The sequence below is a fragment of the Pteropus medius genome, unplaced genomic scaffold, assembly GCF_902729225.1.
Source record: "Pteropus medius unplaced genomic scaffold, Ma_sr-lr_union100, whole genome shotgun sequence".
NCBI classification, from domain to species: Eukaryota; Metazoa; Chordata; class Mammalia; order Chiroptera; family Pteropodidae; genus Pteropus; species Pteropus medius.
Genome location: NW_024340692.1, coordinates 21772398 through 21788094, shown reverse-complemented (window position 1 = coordinate 21788094; position 15697 = coordinate 21772398). Strand labels below are relative to the sequence as shown.

The window sequence follows — 15697 nt, the reverse complement described above, 5'->3', positions numbered from 1 at the left end:
ACACACACACACACACCACTTTGAATGGTTCAGCCTAAAGACCAATGTTCTCCATTCATCTAGATCCTTCTTTAACTATCGAATGATCACTTGAAAGGGTAAAAGAAGAACCCATAACTAGTCCGGGTTAGACTTTTTCCCAAGAACCTGTAGATAATACATTAATAGAATCAAAAAAGTAAAGGGGGAAATGGGATGAAGGCATCAGCAAGGCCAGACAGATGCACTAGAATGAACTCACTGAGGGCCTCCCCCTCCTAGGGCCATCTTTTTTCTCTGTCAAGTTGCCTGTGTCCCTTGGCCATCAGAGTGGAGCCTGTGCCTGAAGAAGGAGGGCTTGAAGACACTGGCTCCAGCTCAGTATGGAGGCAAAAATGAAAACGAGGAAATGCACGGCAAAAGCTGCTCAACTCAAACAGGATTCTATGATAATGTGCCCTTAAAACTTAAGATTTGCGTTTTCCACAGAAAAAGAAAGTCCCACTAATCCCACTACTGTTAGTATCAGTGCTTTTTCAATATTCTTCATCCAACTTCTCTTTAAAATAAAATCTAGTGCTAGAAATATATATGAATTGACCCATACAAGTTTTATATACTCCTTTGAAAGTCAACAGAATGCCCAGTATTGTATTGGAATATCGGAATTAAGTATGGTATACACATACAATGGAATATTAGCCTTAAAAAGGAATGAAATTCTGACACATACTATATCACAGATGAACTGAAAGTATTATGTCAAGTGGAATAAGCCCATCACAGAAACAGAAATGCTGTACGATTGTATTTATAAGAGGTATCCAGAGTAATCAAATTCATAGAAAGAAAAAGTACACTACAGGTCACCAGGGGCTGTGGGGAGGGAGGACGAGAAGTTATTTCGTACTGAGTACAGAGTTTCTGTTTAAGTGCTGGAAGTGGATAATGGTGATGGCTGTGCAACATTGTGAATATGTGAATACTGAATTTTCCCTGACTCCAGCAGTGACACGGTTTTAACCTTGAGGGCTATTATTTTTTTAAACCTCTTCGTTACTATTAAAAAAAGATGTTGCTGGCTTACAACTTCACTAGACACCTTCAGAGTTGGTGAGTGCAGTTAGACAAACGGTGTTACTTAGAAGAAAGTTTTTTAAAATTAAGAGAAGACAGACATTAAATATATTAGAACATAGGGAGGTGTGAGCCCAGGTTGTCTGAAACCCCCCCTCCAAAAAAAAGACCTTTTGAATTTAGTGCCATGAAAATTTGAAGAACAATGATCATCTGTTCACCTCCCTCTCAAAGACCAGTGTGTTTCCTATTGCCTATGTGGCTTTATCCCATGCTATCCCATTTCCTTAAAGTATAAGTAATGGCTAAACTAACTTTGGAATGAGAAAAACCAGTCCCCTAAGGCAGTAGAGTTCATCTGCTGAGGGTTACCTTGATAGACTGGAACAGAAATATATCTATTTATGCACACACACACACACACACACACACACACAAACAGATAACTGTTTTTTGTTTGTTCGTTTTATAGAATCTTCATCCTCATGACCACTGCAGGCCAAAAATGAGTAGAAAAGAACTCATTGTTCACTTCAAAATTTCAAACTGAAGAGCAATAAACTTTTTCTTTCTTTTTTATAAAATTTTTATACGATACTAGGTAGTTTATAGTACAGAATAGAACTCCATAGTTTTATGGAACAAAATTTTACATATGAAAGGTACTTTAAAGTTCATTTTGTCCACTCAATTTTAAAGATGGGGACACTAGGTCCCCAGAGGTTACAGGGTTGGCAAGTGCACAAGTCAAGAGCAATTCTTTAGCAAAGGCATCTTAACAGTGACCCTGGTTCTGTCCCATGGGCTCATCGCATAGCCCATAGATCCTAGGTTTTCTGAACAATCCAATTTTAAATATTCTAGCCTCCTAAATGCTTCCTAGGTCCCAGAAATTCTAATGCCATAATACTAGATTCCTTCTTGTTTTTAGAGAAAGTTCTAAAATTCTGGGCCATATCATGTGTCTAGATCTTTGGCTTGCTAAGTCAGTGGAAATAGTCTCATTTCACGTGGCAAAATATAAGGCTAGCCATTTCCAAGAAAGAGAAGTACTCTTTTTGCCTGACTTCCCTCAACATGTTAAAATCTGGCTCATGGTCCCTTTCTTGAAGCACAAGGATGACTCCTTCCTTGAAACTTAACATTATGAAGCCTCTGAGAAAACCAGAAGTGTGAAGTCACAGAAGTGAGTACAGCTGACCCTTGAACAACACAGGGGTTAGGTGCCAACCTCCACGCAGTCGAAAATCCATGTATAACTTTTGACTCCCTCCAAACTTAGCTACTAATAGCCCACTGTTTGACTGGAAGACTTACCAATAATAACATACAGTGGATTAACACATATTTTGTATGTCATATGTATTATATACTGTATTCTTATAATAAAGCTTAGAAAAATGTCATTAAAATCATAAGAGAAAATACATTAACAGTACTGTATGTATTTATAGAAAAAAATCCCTATATACGTAGACCTGTGCAGTTCAAACCCATCTTGTTTAAGGGTCAACTGTATAAAGTCCTAACTATGCCACATTCTAATGTGTGGTTTCAGCAAGCTACCTAACTTCTTTGAGCCTTAGTTTCCTCGTCTGAAAAGTGGAGTTAGGAATATCCTCCTCATTTGGTTGGTGGTGATTTAAAAACCTATAAAGCCCCTACCAGAGTGATCGGTACCCAGTGAGCGCATGTTATCACCACCAACTCTCATTTCAGCACTTAATTCCACATAACCATCTCTGTGAACACACCCATGCATGTGCTTACTGAGCGCCTGGTAATGGGGATCTAGTCTTAGGCTTCTTACCCACTCCCTCTGCTCACGATGCTCCCTGGGCCCAACACAGGCTTACTCAATGGATTAGAACTCAAAAAAATATATATCCAAATATTTCAAAATCCACTCCCTTTCTCCCATAAAAAAGTAGGGCAGTATCTTGGATGCTTTTTGTTAAATGTGCCTTCTAGCTCCTAGACTTTTCCAGGTAAGGAAAACTAAAGTACAGTACTTAAATGTTTTAAATTATAGTGTGTCACAGAGTGTACTATGAATACAAAGCACTGTGTGCTGGGTTTTACAGGATTTCTATAAAGAAACCCCAAACAAACAGCCTCATACTTGGTGGCTCTCATCCTGTCTTCATGACTGACCTTACCTTCTTAATCTGTCTATACCCTGGTCGCCTCACTTGTCACAAGAGCAGTTGGGTTTGGTTAGGAGATTCCCACCTTTTCAGTGAGAAAGTGCTTTGCTGTTCCTCAGCAGAGGAGTGATGGACCGGGAGAGAGGAGGCTGAGCGCTAACTGGGCTGAGCATCAGGAGAGTGGGGGAAGACAGGCAAGTCCTGCTGCAAGACAAAATACTAATCAGACTATATATCCACAAGTCTGTGCAGGGGTTCAGAACAGGCCTCCTTAAGATGTGCCACTTTGGCATGTGAATTATTTTGAGCTGAAGGCAATCGAGACCCCACGGGCTCGCAAGAAACATTTACCTCTCCCTTAAAGAATTTATATTAGAGGCCTTGCTCATAATAAGAGTTATCATCAAAGATAATTTTTTATGATATCTATAGCACAGGGCAAACTTCTAGTTACTGAACATCTGCTCTTCCTGCAAATGACCTTCCTCCTCTTTAAAGCTCCAGGGGTGCCTTACCTCACCTTTAACTCAGAACACAATATATTATCTTTTTCCTTTTATCTCTGAACCTCTTGTATATGTGGGGTCTCATGTGTGTGGGTTTCCTTTATGTACATATGTAATTAAATGTGGCCATTTTCTCTTGTTAATCTTTCTCATGTCTATTTGATTAGACCAACCTAAAGAGCCTAGAAGGTAGAGGACAGTTTCTTCCTCCCCCACATCTGAGAATGTAAGTTTTTCTTTCACTGACTTTTTTAAAATTGATAGGTATTTGATGCACTGATACAAAGTATTCATTACTATGGTTTCTGATACAAAGTATTCATTACTATGGTTTCTTTTTTTTAATTTCCTTTAAAACCCAATATTAAATTGATGGTGCTTTTATATTTGAAGTATTCTCAGAATTAAGGAAATTGTTAATAGAAGTTAGCAAGTACTTTGCCAAGCATTTTACATATATTTTCTCTTTAATTCACACAACAACCGTTTAAGTAGCTACTTTTATTCTCTTAGTAGTAAGGAAACTGGGGCTCTAGCTGCTTTGAAAATAGTCATTTGCTCCAGTTTACCAGCAGGAAAGAGGTGGTAAACTGCTCAACCTAAGGCTGCAGTCCGCTCAACCCAAGGCTGACTCCCCAGGGGGCAGAGGGAACAGAACGGTCTCACTTTCTGGCCAAAAACAACACTGAATCCAGTTATTAACACCTTTGAATTATACCTCGCCCTACCTCCTAACCTTTCAAGGAGGCTTAGAACCTTCCAAATCTTCCTGAGGGTATAAATATGACAAACTCTCCTCCTGACGGCTTCAGCCCTAAGACAGATCACAGAAGCCTCTTCCATCCTCAGAGACTCATTTGTGATCTGAGGTATGAATGCTTCTCAGGTCCCAGAAATTCTAATTCCATAATACTAGATTTAGGAAGCTTCATTTGAATGGTAAATGTTATCATTTTCATTTTATCTAAATTACATTTAGGTATATTTGCTGAATTTGAAATGATGACCAAAGCCAAGAATGAAGGAATTCTCTATGTCATGACACAAAAAAAGGTTTTTGAGATGAAACGGAATTCGGAGATGAGCTGCACTTCACTTTGTACAGAATAAACCAAAACAAGCCTCCAAATAAACTGTAAATGTGCACTGAAAAAGGTGGAGAAGCACACATCCAAAATGATTTAGTGATCATCCTTCTATTGGGGGGGGCAGGTATTTATTCAAACACTTTCATAATATTTAAATTTTAATTATCACTTCAGGAATTCTTTTTCATTGCAAATTGAGAAAAAAATGGCCCGAATCCTCCAATATAAGCTCCAGTTAAATATGTTTGCAAAGCATTAAAGATAATTTCCAAACAAACAAAAAACCATTTACAGTCCCAGTCCAGGTACACATATCATTTTCGTGTTCCCTTCTGATGCCTGTCCAGGGATACGACTGCCTTAAAGTTGTGCTCAGATAAAACAGCAGCTGGGATTCGGACTTCTAATCTGCTTCTACCATTTGATGACTCTCAAAGAGTCTTCACTGGGCGGGGGACACAATTAGTTCGTGCCTTGCGATTGGATACTAAGGGTATTTCCAAATTATATTATTATAAACATGAGCTATGAACACTTTGAAATATACTCACAGCTTTGTTTTCTCTTGGCTTTTTAAAGCATGTCACTGGAATTCCCAGGAGTCAAGAGTCTTGGATCAAAACATATAAATTTCTAGGCTCTTGATTGCCTTACAAATGGACTATTCTTACTCATATTGCTACTGGTAATCTTTGAATATCATTTTCTCTACATTTACTAAATAATTATCTTAATTATATACTACATCTTCATATATCGTGTAATTATTTTTGTTAATATTACAATAGTAAAATGGGACACCACTAAGGTTTCGTTCTGTATTTTTTTTTGATTAGTAGTGGCTCAATTTTTTCTCTTGAGTATGTCAAATGTAAGAGGAAGAAGGATTTGGTAACAGTGATTTCAGCTCTGGTGCCAGATTGCCCAGCTCAAAAACTAGGCACCGTCATCTACCAGCCCAGACTTCAGTAAGCCCTTAACCTCTCGCCAAGCTTCAGCTTCTTCACGGGTCAATTAATTAATTAATAATTTTAAGCCATTTAATTGGGATTGAGAACCATACATAGTTTTTATGAATAAGTGAGCTAACCTGCAACATGCTTACACTGTATTTGAAACATAAGGAGCCCTAATGAACATTAGCAATTTATTCATTATTACTGTTTATATTTTTTCTTGCCTGGACTTTGTTCAAATCTTTAATTCATGTCTAAATGTAACTTTTTCAGACCCCCAAAATGAGAAACCGTATTTCAAGTTTACTAACAAATATCTGTATACACTCAATTTAATTCTACACCAAGCATCTATTATACAAAACAGAATCCTAGGTCCTGGGGGGAAAACACAATCATAAATTATGCATCTCCCTGATACCAAGGAATTCACACAATGGTTATTTGCTGAGCCTTCTGGGGGAAATTACAGGCTTCGTCAATATAGTTTAAAACTATTTTTAGAACAATGCATCCATTGTAGAGCTGAAAGGAATTTTGGAGAGCATCTAGTCCTGCTATAAACACCAACTATAAGGGCAGTTACCAGGTCGTGGGGGTAGAGTGGATTCTGTGATCCAATATTGAGAAACATGATCTTTATAAATAAAGACAAGATTCCGTACTCATTGGGCCTCTTACTTTTTAGCCTTTAAGACTGCAATGCTCGCTATGAATATTTAAAGACAGGGACATGGTATTCAGTATTTCTCAAACTTATCTGATAAAGAAAATATTTTAAGGAAAGGAACATATTACTAGACCATAAGGAAAAACTCCATGCATTCCTAGGTCTCACTCTCCTCTTTAACTCACAAAGGATCTGGGTCCAGGGGGTACAAGTGACTTCTAAGGGTCAACAATGAGTGTAAGGCTGAGGCTAACCAGAGCCTGAAACTTCACCCTGTCAGAAAATGTCCTTTCACACTCTACTGCATTGCCTCAACTCAATTCTTTTTTTGTTTGTTTTTTTGTTTTTTGGGGGGTTGGAGGGCAGTAGAGGGAGAGGGCTTCCCAAAGAACCCCCCATGAGAAATCTGACATTCCTTTGTGGTCAGTGTCCATCAAACATTGCTTCCACCTTTTTTCATATCCTCTTTCAATCTAGATCAAATTTCATAACCAAAAAAAAAAGGAAGAAAAAATATCTTTATGAGTCAAACATGAAACCTAGTATATGTTTTTTAAATTTATATTTGGCACAGACAACAATCCTCAAAATGGTCAGAGATGTCTGTGGATACCAAACAATGTGTTTACCTTAAGGGCATGCATTTCAATCTGTACATGTATTTTTTTTTTAATCCTGTATTTTTATAGTCATGTCTCCTATTTTCCAGGAAACTCAAAAGTTCTGCTAAAAGGCAATCAGCACAACATTGTTAGATAATCTACAACGTACCTTTAAAACACTTCAGCATAGCCAGTAAGACGTGTGTCAGGTTTTATCTATACTCTGGTGTCTGTGGAGGTTAAGAGCCCCAAACAGGAACAGAATCCTGGGACTCATACTCCAGTTGCAGCTACTACTTACTGTACATGTGCTGCAGGCATTTTCATTGCAAACCAGAGGTTCTGTTAATTAGGAATGTTAGAACTGGATCTTCCTAGGTGAGTTTAATGATTTTGATTAGCATAACAAATGCGAGAAGAGTGAAGAAAGATGAGATCGAGATGCTCAGTTTCTAGATGGATTAGCAATATTCTAGAGGCAGGCCCCGCATTTATATCAAAAAGACAAACAAGCCTGGCAAATCCAATAGCCTGTGATGGCTCCCTAGGCACAGTCATGAATCCTGACTCCAGCTTAGTGATCAGCTAACCCCTGCTGATGCCTGTGCCTCACGTGAACCTTTTGTGGCAGACACAGTGAGAGCCGCCAGGCAGAGCTGACCTGATACTTGCTTGCCTGGAGAACTGTAGCCCTCACCAACCTGCTTACGGAAAATTTGGCTGGTTCATGAACACCACCAGCAAGATGGCTATAGAGACTGAGAAAGCACATGCCTGTGTTTAAGTGACTTAAAGCATTTATTTACCTGTCTGAGAGCAAAGGACTAACCACATGATTTCTGGAACTTCCTTGTTTTTAAGTGGATTCTTTAAAGGAAGTTTAATATACACATTTGAAAAGAAAACACCCACTCACTCCACACACACACACACACACACACACGCGCGATATTCATTACTTTTCAGAGTTTGAACACTTATTGTTTACTCTATAGTAGCAATGTTCTTTTCCTCTGAATGAACTACAAAAGCCTATCATGAGGAAGAGGCAGTTTTAAATTAAAGTTTACGAGGAAAGCGAGTTCTCAAATTTTCATTTATATATATAATGTGTTTATTGAGGGTACTTTGACTCAGTTTTTAATAAGCTTGCAAAATTTCTGGTACAAATACTAAGAGTAGAAACTTTGAGTAAGTGCCCTCAATATATGTATATTTCTTTAAAATTTATAGATAGTACTGTACTAAAAAATTACGTACATTACAAAACAAAAAGATGCGGGAAAGAGGAAATAAAACCTATTAGTTTAATCACTTTAGGTACAAAACATCTTGCCCATTACAAATTGTTAGTATTTGTAATAAAAGCAATATATTAAATGTTTCATTATTTTTAAAAACTCTTAGTTACTTTGAACTACAGCACTTTGAAGATCTGCTTCCAAGTTCAGTATATTCTAACATTTTGTTCTAATAGCTGGCTGGGGTGACAAGGATACACTGGAGAAACTTTAGAGCACTCTTAGCTCTACTACCTAAATCTCGATATTTAGTTTTCAATCTATCTACAAATTATACAAAGTTTTTCGGTAAAATTCAGATAGTAAGTTTCAATCACCTGTCCTTGCAGCAGGTGTCATATTTGTATAAATTTAACAAGTGAATTAAAAACTTGTTGATACTCCTCACTTAAAAGATTTTAATAGAAAATTCTGTTCTCAGGTTGTTAAAGGTTGTTTTTTATTTGTTTTGTTTTGATAAATCATAACTGTATCACATTTCTTGGCAACAAGTTCACACTACAATGAAAACATTTCCAAATAGCTATTTCCAAAACGCCTCTCTGTAGCGTAAATTATTTTTTAAAGTCACTCTTCCTCTCATTGTGAGATCTTGGAGTGTCCCTTCTCTCCAAAGCATCTGCGACTACTGATAGGCACAGTAAAAAACAGAAAATGGCAGCAAATTCGGAAACTCTGTCTGTTTATTAAAGGAAGATGCACATACCTGTAAACTCAACTACTCTTGAGCGCTGCCCACAAGAGAATCAGGGATGCTCTGGGCAGTGCAAAAGATGGCCAGGCTCCCTCCCCGAGCATTACAAAGGACTGGACAGCTCCTCCATCTGAAGCAGCAGTTCTTTCTCATGTCTTGGCATATATCAAAAAAAGGCAACTGTTGAACTTCAGCCTGCCTGGCTGAAGGGAGAGGTCTGAGAAACAATCAATATCTCACTATCTCTGTAACTTATTCAGGACTAAGTCTTCAGTATGCCAGTTGAGAGATGCTCTGATTTAAAGCCTTTGTGTTTATACAATTAATTCAGTGATACCCTGTCCCTTTTAAATTGCAATACTTCACAATATGCTTAATAGCCAAGCGAGCAGGGCCCCACCTGGGCAAGGAATTCCCACCTCCTTCTCTACCTTAGGAAATCACACTCACATTACAGGACACAGGACTGAGGAGGCAACCCTGGCAACAGCCTTTATTAATTTCTTTCTTCAATGCTTATAAAATTATAAATAGGTCTTATACTTTCCTTCGATATTCCAAAGGATTGTCATTCACACCCTGCTTTAGACGTCAATATATTTGGATCACAATGATCTGGGTCTCATTTTCAAACATGATTGACAAACACAGTAAACTCCAGGTAACAGGTTAGAGCGCCATAGGGCAGAATGGCTTTAACTAGTCTCAGGGCCACGCCCTCAGGTGAGTGGCTCTTAACCTTGACTGTACATTGAAACTACCAAGGAGATTTCAAAGAATACCAATATCTGAGCACCTACCAGAGAGGCGATAGAATTGGTCTGGAGCTTGACCTGAATGGCAGAAATTTAAAAAACTGCCCAGGTGTTCCTAATGTATAGCCAACACTGAGAACCTGGACATGTACCTGCATGGTGAGGAGGGGATTTGAAAATGCCCTTCTCCTCCAGGAGCCTCATCCCCTGGGGATTTTGATGTCCATCAGAGGAGTAAGGTTTCAAGTGAGCATTACTGTCTTTAGTCTTCAAGTGCAAGATCAAAGGTGGAAAGTAGTTTGTAGAAAAGGTAGTGAGAGGCTATTTCTAGTGTACAGAGCTGAGCTGTTTTTACAACACTTCTGATACTAAATATGGACGGGTTTTTTTTCCTCCTAAAACCCACCAAGTCTGACAGCAACGAGGTGTTCAACCATTAAATTCAATTCCGCCAGTAACTACCCAGAGTTTTAGTGCAGAACTCACAGATTAAGGGATCAGTCACATAAGAATATCCCCCCCAAATGCCAGCTACAAATGGGGTGGGTGCCCAAGCCAACTAAAAATTTGGGAGTTCCCATGACTCCTTTTCAGGTTTGAAAATGTGCTAGCACAGCTATGACTTCAGAAAACACTTTACCTACTACTACCCTTTATTAGTAAGGATACAATTTAGGAACAGTCAAATGGAAGAGCTACATAAGGCAAAGTATGGAGTGGTGTGCCAGGAGATTCCATGCCCTCTCCTGGCACACCACTCTCTCAGCCCCCTTAAAGTGTTCAGAAGCCCAGAAGCTCTCAAAATACCATTGCTCAAGAGTTTTTATAACCCAATCTCTATATATCTACCCCCTTCCCAGAGGTTGGTGGGTAGGGCTGAAAGTTCCAACCCTCTAACCTGGTGACCAACCCCATCCTGAGGCTACCTAAGGGTCCTCATACCTAAGTCGCCTCATTAGTACAAACTAGATATAGAAAGGGGCTCCTATATAATACCAAGAGATGTTCCTATCACCCTTGTCACTCAGGAAATTCCAAAGATTTTAGAAGCTCTGTGTCAGGAACCAGGGACAAAGACCAAATATTTATTTCTTGGGATATCACGAGGGCCAAGCCTAGTGGAAATCGACGTCATTAATAATACTTTCCAATGTGCCTGGCACAATGTTGACACTAAACAATGCTCGATAAATATTGGTTGATGAAATATCTGATGTCACATGCAGATATCAAACTCGGCAGATGATTTTGCCTCCTCTTTCAGAGAAAAGAGAAGTCCTCAAAATTCCGGCCCCCAAATTTAAGACATCTTTACCCATTCTTTCCCTCCCTCCTTCCATCAAACACTAATGCCCTACTTGTGTTCTAGAATCCTCTTTCACCTTTTCTGAAACCTGGCCTTCCCAAAACTTTAGCCTCACCCTCTCTACCAGAAACTTCCCAGCAGTACTAGAACAAGTTCAAATCTCTTCAATCTCATGTGGAGGGGAAAAAAGAAAGAAAAATAATAAAGAAAACCAGACCCCACATTTCCTCCCTATCCTACGTGTATATTTGGCTTCTCAGTAGTTTTAACCAGTGTCTCCTCTTCCAAATACAATGCTCTTACTCTCTGGGGCCAGCCCCTTTCTTTTCTTATCTGACACCCCTATTTGGATAATCTTTTTATATGCAATGATTATTTTTATGCAATAGCTCCCAAACATGTATGTCCACCCCAGATCTCTTTCATGAGTTCCAGTTGCCTACTCCTTGATTCCGCTTGGACGTCTCACAAGCAAACATGTCCAAATGGAATTCTCTCCCTCTCCTACCTCATGCCAACTTGCTCCTCCTCCAGTGTTCTCTAACACTATAAATGGTTTCACCATTCTATCCCACTCAGTTATTATGGCCAGAAACTTTTGAATCATCCTTGATATCTCCATCAACTATAGCCAAATAACCACTACCTTATTACAGATTTTAACTACAAACTCAATCAATCTCTCTCTAGCACTGACAGATTCAGCATCACTCTACCATCCCTGGGTGACTGCAAAAGTCTGGCACTAGAAAATGCTCGATAAATATTGGAAGTCAGATATTTCATCCCTTTGTTCTATTTGCCCACATCCCATGATCCCCCTCCCCATGGTGGCCGCATATGATTGCACAGGCTATGTCTGTGCAGTGACTGGCTTGGCCTAGTTGGAACAGAGCAGTACATCTTTTCTAACTGGTCCACCCAGAAGGGAAGCCTTTTTCTAGTTTGCACAAAGGCACCATGTATGCCATTAGGACCCACCTCTCCAAACCATTCACCACACAGCAATGATGATCATTAAAAAAATCCAAACCTAATCATTTCATCTCCCATTTTAAACCCTTTAATGGGTTCCCACTACCTTTCCATTAAAGTCCAAAATCCTGAAAATGACCCAAAAGGCTTCATCCCAAGCCATATTCCTGCCTTGGTCTCAACCCTTTCAGCCTGTAATTTCAACCCCTAATTCACCTATTTCCTACTCATTTTTCAGGCCTCGTTTTAAATTTCTTTTTAGGGAGATCTACCCTGAGTAATCCCTTACCCTAAACTAGGTTAGGTCTCCGGGTTAAATGCTTTCTGGACATTTTATGCTTTCCTAAAGTACTACTTATAATGTGATAGCATGTATGACTATGCATTTGTCTGTCCTCGCCTCCTCTAGCAAGTAGACTAGAAGGCTCATAAAGACGAGAGACCTTCCATCCTGTTCCCAGCTGTAGCCCCAGAGCTGACCATGTGTGGCATCTAGCTGGTACTCAGTAAATAGCTATTTGATGAATGTGTAAATAAATAGGTCACTTAAATATCCATGACCCTCACAATTTGGTTACCTCTTTAACAAAAGAGAAATCAATCATTGGAGGAATTTCTCGTAAACTTAGTGCATTGATTACCAAATACATGTAGGACTCCTGAATGGAAATATTAGTATAATTAATGAATCAGAAACTTCAGGTGTTTTGTGGCAGTGGTAACATTTTCTTCTTTGAACTTGCATTTGTGATCACAATCCTTTTGTGAGCTATGGAAAGAGATTTACCAAGGCCAGTTTCATGGGTGTATAACCTGTGCAGTCACACAGGACCCTGAACTCTGCTTAATGCTCACCTGTCTGTCACCATCTTGAAATTCTTAGTAAGTTTTAAACAAAGGGCCCCACAAATTATGTAACCCATCCTGAATCTCACGAATTGGTTGAATTTCTGGAAGAGACGCAATGGATAGCCAATCTCTAGCTAAGGATGCATCTTTTATAACTAGGGCTTTGTTTTCAGCCTCCCGAGCTGAAGGTCTGAAAAAGAGAGTTATAGTTTCAGGACGTAGTTTCTCCTGATGTGTTATCATACATTATATAGGGCTCTCTTTCATAAAATTGGGATTTTTCAGACCACAGAAATACATGATTGTCTTCGTTCTTGCTGTTAGATAAAAAGCTTTTTAATTTTCCCTAGAAATAAATTCTAGTATGAACATGATTTACACTGAGTCTCATTATTAAAATTTTTGCTTTAAATATTTTGTTTGGGGTTCTAATATTAGGGATTGCATCAATTTTCCCAAATCAACAAACAGTCCATTGATACTCCATCACTTTAAAAAAATGGGAAGACATTGAGTATACTGAAAGGAGGAAAATGAAAACTACTGTAGAATTATTTTCTAGCTTCCAACATTTTAAACTTTAGAAATTTAATAACTACATCAAAAATTTTTTGGAGATAAAACCTGGCAGGATACATGTAGCTGTTCATGAAGAACACTGGTTCTGATTTAGTCATCTTTATTATAATTTTTTTTTAAATGTCAGATGTTTGGTTAAAGTTTACAAATAGCTTCTCTAGTCATTAGAAATTTAAAGTTAATTGTTTTTACTTTACAGTTTAATTCATAAATGTCTAAAGCATTTTAAATATTGGCTCATTTCTTTCTCAACTGGGTGACTGTGTCTCTTAGGGGACATTTGGCAATGTTTTAGTTGTTATGACTAGAAGGAGGAGACTATTGGCATCTAGTAGGTAGAGGCCAGGAATGCTGCTACACATATTACTTTGCACAGGACAATCCCTAAAACAAAAGTTTATCTGGCCAAATGTGTCAAAAGTGCCATCGTCTAAACATACATGGCATTTGCCACAAATGTGCAGCAATGAAAAATGAAAACCCTAAGCCATGCCTGCCTTCTCAAAGCCAATACTGGATTTATACGGACAATCATTTGGGAACTCCCTTTTTAAGGCAGGAGCTAGGCATCTGACATCCTGAGCTAGAACCATGAATATAGTTTTCATCAGAATGAATATTAAAAATAGTAACACAATTCCTTGGTTGGCCCATAAAGGACTACTTTACTCAATGCAGCGGAAATAACGTATATTTCATAGAAAACAGAAATTGAGACTCAGAAGAAATCATTTTCAACAGTATTAATTTGTTTCCTACCGCCTCATTTCATGAAAAAGGTACTGTATCTACATCATAGGTCAGAATTTTTCATTCACCCGAGAATGTAATCACCAGGTATAGACAGCAGTTTCTAAGACAGATTTGAAAAGAAATGATGCATGAACCAATATGATTCCTATGTTTAAAAAAAGAAAAAAAATGAGATATTTTTATTAAATCAGGTTTCACAGTCTTAAAAACATTAAAAATGTTCAGCCATTTTTGTGGGGGAAGAAAAGGAGCTCTGGGCAAACTGGGCCAGAATTCCTGCATGGTTGTGGGGAAGGAATGGCTGATTCTGACCCAGATTTTAGCACGTTCTCTGCAGGACACCTGAGACCAACTAAGGCCCACTAAGCCCTCCAATGCATTATGCTTAGCCCTTGTAGATAGTTGATTTTGTAGAGCTGATAGTTCTCAGCAAAAATATTTTTCTTAATGTTTAACAATTAAATTACAAATGGAAAAGAAGTGACTTGTGACTCAAAGTAGTCCTATAACTAATCAAGAATGAACTATAATTAGTGAAGGATAGAACTTGGTATACATTCTGGGCCAAGGCTAAGGAGGGCTTTCTCAGGAACAGGATGAAGGAAGGACAGAGGAGCTGACAGGTAAGCTTTAAATCCTTACCATAAAATATTAAAAATATTAACTTGTTTCATCTACCAATAAAACTCTGTAAAAGTCAACTTACAGTGTTACATTGTTTTGCTTTGTTTTACATTGCTTTTTAAAATAGAGGCATTAGCCATTTCTTAGACCTCAAAGTTTCCCAAAGCTACCATCCTGAAAGCCTGCACAAAATCCATTAAGCAATAGAAGATATCCACAGAGCTATTTCTTCTTGCCAGAACTGAAATGTTACTAAATCCTCTGGAACTGCCTGGGCTCCTAGTAGGTAAATTACACTGATCTGTAAAAACCATCTACCCCTCCTTCTCCCCTCTATAAAACAAACCTGTCATTCAGAACAGCTCTGAAAGAGGGGCAGAATGCCCAGAGGAGGGGACAAATCTTTGACCAAGTCCCTCACCTACCACTCACCAAATTCAGGCCACAAAAAGCTGTGGCCCGTATTCTCATCTCCAGACTACATCGCTTTCTCTCAATACAGTAATCCCAGTTCGCCCCTTGTCCTACTACTACTTGTAAAAATGAAGACTCTCTTACCTCTAGAAATAACAAAGAGTGCACCGGATGCCAGGTGACTACGAAACTTACCTCCCCTTGGGCAGCCCATAATGTCGAGCCTGGATTTGCAGGCAACTTTGTCCACCGAGAAAGATGAGAAGTGTGTGGCAGGCAAGGGTGCCTGTGTTTTGCTCTTCATCTGAGAGAAAACGCTGTGAGCTAATAACCAAAAATTGTAAGGCTCTGAATCAGAATTTTGGTGCTTTGGGTGCTAACAAAACAAAATAAACGATCACCCGTTTTCATAACAGACCCAG

The 15697-nt window shown here is 38.7% G+C and overlaps 1 protein-coding gene across 4 annotated transcripts in view; it reads right to left on the bottom strand.

The window, feature by feature from the left end:
- The window catches only part of GCNT1 (glucosaminyl (N-acetyl) transferase 1), a 30688-nt gene that overhangs the window by 14220 nt on the left and 771 nt on the right, over positions 1-15697 (bottom strand). Inside the window, exon 2 of one of the 4 annotated variants that reach the window (XM_039844215.1) lies at positions 15471-15599. The exons of 1 other annotated variant lie outside the window; for it this stretch is intronic. The gene's annotated coding sequence lies outside the window, so the exon portion shown is untranslated. Of the gene's footprint in view, positions 1-3215; positions 3408-9032; positions 9054-15470; positions 15600-15697 lie in introns of those variants that run through there. 2 more of the 4 variants (XM_039844563.1, XM_039844301.1) reach the window with 2 other exon arrangements.